Source organism: Vicia villosa, unplaced genomic scaffold, assembly GCF_029867415.1.
Source record: "Vicia villosa cultivar HV-30 ecotype Madison, WI unplaced genomic scaffold, Vvil1.0 ctg.000044F_1_1, whole genome shotgun sequence".
NCBI classification, from domain to species: domain Eukaryota; kingdom Viridiplantae; phylum Streptophyta; class Magnoliopsida; order Fabales; family Fabaceae; genus Vicia; species Vicia villosa.
In genome coordinates this window covers 1,472,781-1,478,121 of record NW_026704976.1, presented here as the reverse complement: position 1 = coordinate 1,478,121, position 5,341 = coordinate 1,472,781, and the positions used below count along the sequence as shown (strand labels likewise).

At 35.7% G+C, this 5,341-nt stretch overlaps 1 long non-coding RNA gene across 1 annotated transcript; it reads right to left on the bottom strand.

Annotated features, from left to right (window-relative positions):
• Nucleotides 1-1,536: 1,536 nt before the first annotated feature.
• On the bottom strand, nt 1,537-3,190 carry LOC131622784 (uncharacterized). Its single transcript, XR_009289998.1, has 4 exons — nt 2,846-3,190; nt 2,633-2,727; nt 2,312-2,416; nt 1,537-2,230 (listed from the first exon to the last, which is right to left on the bottom strand). It is a non-coding gene; the product is annotated as an uncharacterized LOC131622784 (long non-coding RNA).
• Nucleotides 3,191-5,341: the final 2,151 nt, after the last annotated feature.

Sequence of the window (5,341 nt, the reverse complement as noted above, 5' to 3'; positions counted from 1 at the left end):
CCTCCGAAGATAGCGGCAAAAAAAGGCGGTGCTTTTGTGGCTCGGTACCGGACGACGCTCGCAACAATGGTTGATATGTCCGATTTGAAGGGTGGTGCTTTACGTGAAATCAATATGGATGAAAGTGTCTTCGGTATTGAATTCAAGTCACATATTGCAATTGATGACTTGGAAGAGATTTTTACGCATGAACAACTAGGCGTCGGTAATATGCACTCATACATCCGGTAATATTCACTCATCCGATATATTATTTAATTAGTCCCACAATATAATTTATTTACACATTTCAATGAAAATAATCTAATGTTTATTATGTTTTTATTTAAGGTTGTTGTATGACAGAGTGTTGCGCGAGACTGTATTGTCTAACAGATTCCGTTTCGTGTCTTCCGCCCATTGCAGCGGAATGGCAATTGCTTCGGAACCGGAATCAGTTAGACAGCTCTTAGTCGATAGATTCATGTCCACCGGTGTCATACCCCAATTTTTGACCTAAGATACCACCTCATATCATTGCATATGCATCATTTGCATCTCTAACAAATTGCATAGCTTGTGTTTGCTACTTGTGACTCAACAGGATTTAATCAGGAAATCACTCATCAGTACAAGTAACAATCAATTAGGGTTTTGTTCTCCCTTCATCTCAAAAGAACCATCTTCATCAACAATCAACATTTGGTCCTCAGAGATTCATTTCAACAAGCTTAGGGACTTTGAACCAACCAGATTAGGGTTTTGACTGAAGATAGCATACTCCTGACCTTTGCTCAGGATTTGACCTAATGACTTGGGACATGACCTCAAGACCCCAAGTGCATCATTTTGACCTAATCCATTGGCTCAGGACATCTCCTACACAAGGATTGATCAACAGTGAAATTTCAAATCATCAGATTAGGATTTTGAACTATCAGGGACTGAAATCAGGGATCACATTTGGGAAACCCTAAAAATCCCCAGGAAGTCAATCAAAAGTTTCAATCATCTTCAAATAATCCCTATGACAACATCCAATGGAAATTGTGTCTCAATTCAAGATCCATAGTCATCAATTTGTGTTCATTTGAAGTGTGCCATTTTCAATTTGTGCGATTCAAGAGATTAGTTTGGAATTTGTTCAAAGAATTGGCATGTGGATTTGTCATTGATGAAAGAAAGTGTTTCATATGGATTGCTTGGAATTTAGAACAAATTCAAAATTATCCATAAGGATTTCTTCAAGGTTTGCAAAAAAGGAGAAGACATTATCCATTTTGAGTTCATTTTGAAAGAATTGCTTCAAGTATGGTTCTAAGACCATGGATTCAAGAATTTCAAGTTCAATATTATTTCAAAGATCCATGATGACAAGAACATGTTTCAAGGCCTAAAATTCAAAGGATTTCCTATCATTTTCTATTCAAAAGGAATTCAAATTCCGTTCAAGGTCATTCAAGAATAATTCAAAGCTTCATGCTTGAATAACAATTTCATTCAAGTTTCTAAAAGAAATTCAAGCATTTACATGGAACAAATGCGTTACAAGTGGACTTTATCCAAAATTCAAGAATTACAAAATTCCATTCATTTTCAAGAATACAAAGTTTCATTCATACAAAGTTGGAATTACAAGGAAAAGAAAAAAATAAAACTTCAAATGCAATTCTTGAATTCTTCAAATCTCCATCCTTCAAGTTCAAGCTTCTTCATGCTTTCTTCAAAGTCCTCATGCAACATGAAAAAGAAACATAAGAGGGGTGAATTTAGCAAAAGAATAATTCAAGACAAAAAGGGGTGTATTTAACAAAAGAATAATTTCAAGACAAAAAAGAGATCAAAGAGAGATTTTTTTTCCCACTTGCATAAGAAATATCTCATGAAGAATATTCTTGCAATCATTACAATTTGCCAATCAAGTTTATTATCATCCAAACATGCCCTTAACTTTTCCTATAAATAGAAGGCCTCATTTCATTGCAAATCACACCAAAGCTACTATACTACTAGCTTTCTCACTTCTCTCTTTTCTCTCATAGTTTTCAAGTTTCTTGGCAAGAAGAAGCAATTCTTCAAACCAAAGAAAACCACTTGAGAAGTGAGAATTCCTAGTTACAAAGTTCCATGGTTTGAAGAGAGTGAAGAAGAAATTCTTCATACCTTGGTGGAGAGTTCCAACTTGAAGTCCATCTTCAAGTCTTGAAGCAAGTTCAAAGAGAGGTGTTATGGCATCACCTTCATCAAAAGCCTACAACAACAAGCAAAGTTGTTAGAGATTGTTAGTAACAAATTCAAGGTTGTTAGTAACAATAAAGAATTCAAGGCATACCTCAAACCGGCGAACACCTCCTCGCCGTAGGTAAGTTGTATTCATCCTCATACTCAAATATTATTGTTTAAATCATTCTTGCAAATATGTTATTCTTGTGCATAGCTGAAAAATTGAAAACAAGCAAAGGTTGAATTTTTGTTGCTGTAAGTGAACAAAACAAAAACGCAGAAGCAACAGCCAAAGTTAACAATTAATTCGAAGTTGCAAGAATCAACACACAACAATTTCACAAAGCACCAATCCAAAGATTCAGCAACAGAATCTTCACAACAAATTTGCAGTAAGTTCATAAACAGAAGCATAAGGATCAAAGCTTACCTCAACATCAAAACCGCAAAAATCTCCTTGCTGTAGGTACGTCGATTCAACTCTTTCTCTAAATAGTGTAGTTTGTTGCTGTTAAACTTGGTTCCCTGTTAAAACGAAAATCACCAGAAAAAAATCAAAACATGGAGACTAAGCTATCAACTGAGTTATAATCATAAAACGAAACAAATCGATTTAAGAAGTTGGAAAAATAATTCGTTTTACCTTCAAAATGAAACAACCGAGAAGCACCCTGAGAAGTTGTTGTTGTTGCTAATCTTCGGGAGAAAAATAAGCATCGAGAGGCCATAGTTATTGTTACCGTCCGCTACCATAGTTGTTGTTTACCGATGAGAGCTTTTGTTCCTCTCATGGTCGCCGTGAGCGAAATCAAGAGAGATGGAGAGTGTTGATTTTGTTGTTCGTGAAAAAGAGAACCCAGAACGAGAGTGAAATCGATTCGTGAGATGAGCCAAAGGTTGTTTGTTCGATTGATTTTCAGAGGAAGAGAGGAATATTGATTGTTCATGTTTCTGTTCTTTATTTTGTCAGGAAAAAACGTGAAAGATAAGTAAGAGGAGGCGCTGCCTCTATCTTGTGTTTCTAGGTTTTTTTCAACCCACCTCAATTGTTCAAGGGCGGATCCGGGTTCCATCTGACCCGACCCGGTCCAGCCCAATGATGTTTTTTATTTGCTTTGCACACCCCATCCGATTTTTAGCACACCTCTGGCCCAATTACTTGGTTTTTTTTACTAACTATTTCTTTTAATTTTCTTTAAAAGATTGTTTGCATAAAAAAGACTTAGTATTTTTATTTTAATATAGGATTTAGTTTGATTTTATAATCCTTATTAAAAACTCCAAAAAATATTTTAGATACATATTTGATTTTATGTTTTCTAATTATTTTCTTTCTTCATGAAAAAAATCACAAAAAAAATCTTTTCTTTTAGAATTAATTTTGAATTTGATATTTTCATATTATTTTGTGTAGTTAATTATTTAAATTCCTAATTGATTACTGTTGCACATTTCACTTGAACTTTCTAACTGCATCCAAGACTTCGAGATTATTTCTCTGTTGTCTTTTGGATTTGTCTGTTTTGTTTGGTCTTCCATTCGCTGTAGAATTCCATAAACAATTACTGGATGATCATGGAATTGCTGAAAGCTGTGAGCTTATCCAACGTTCTTTTCTGCTGGTGTGGATGCTTAATATCTTTTGAGATCCTAATTTACTCCAAGCACATCACTTGAGGATCACGGTAACACCTCAAACTCAGAAATCCAATTTTCTCATTCTTCGAGGTAAGCCTAAAATTCAATCAACTGTTTTCACAACAGTAATCAATTCACTTTCAAATCATGCAACTCATTGTTTTTCAAAACAGTGGGGCCTCTCGAATATTAGAGAGTATAAGACCCACTCCTTTTTCTTTTTGTACAGTTTTTTAAACAATAAAACTTTTTCAAAATAAAATCTTCTCAAACAATTTTCAAAACAATTTTCGAAACAATAAAACTCCAAAGAAACAAAATTTTTCAATATACCATGGGCCTCCATGTAGGTATAAGTCCCAAGCCCCTTTTGTGCATACCCTTTCCTGTACATGAAATTAGGTATTTCATTGTACACATACATTTTTGTACATATCTCAATCTGTTTTTTTTTAACTTTGAATAACAAACCAAAAATGAAGGTTTTCTTTAAATCTTCCCAAAAATACCATGGGCCTCCATGTAGGTATAAGTCCCAAGCCCCTTTGTAAATACCTGTTTACATAGCTTTGAATAAACTCAAGTGGACTTCTCCCCGAGTGTGAGTCCCGAGCCCTGTGTATACAAATGGATCATGCTTACAGGTATATTTCCTTCATAAACTCCATTATATACACACACTTTGTCATATATGTATAACTGTTCATATTTTTTCATGTACTTGTTCATGTTTGTTCGTACTTGTTCATACTTGTGATTGTGTTATATGCTTATTCAACTTAGTACAACACTAGGTTCCCCATAGCCTCCTATTGGGCTTCGTGCAAAGAATCTCCCTAGTTTAGGTTAGGACATAGAGTATGGTTTCCCGGTGAAATCGCTCTAAGAGCTCAAACCAACTATACCATGCCTCCCCTTGGGCTTTGTACAAACGAGTGACCCTCCCATAGCCTCCTCTTGGGCTTACAATGCAAGGACCCTCGACTAGTCCCTCCCATAGCCTCCTCTTGGGCTTACAATGCAAGGACCCTCGGATAGCCTCCTCTTGGGCTTCATACAAGGACCCACGGGCTTCTTATAAGCATCCCCAATATCCAAATCAAATACCCTAGGAGATTAGACATTTATCATCTCTATGATAGGAGTATCTCTTCTATATCATCACAAACAATCAATCAATCAAACTTTTTTGCCACAAGGTTGGCTAATCAATCAAACTTCTTTTTGCCACAAGGCTGGCTAATCAATCAAACCGTTTTGCCACCATACTGGCTGATTAATCAAAGTTTTTGTCACAAGGCTGACTTCATTGAAACTTTTGCCACAAGGCTGGCTGATTAATCAAAGTTTTTGTCACAAGGCTGACTTCATTGAAACTTTTGCCACAAGGCTGGTTAAACAACAAAAACATCTTTATCATTCTAAGCACCCTAAGTGGCATGGCCCCGGGCTTATAATGAAAAGATTTTCAAACAAAAATCAAACAGATGTATGTGATGAT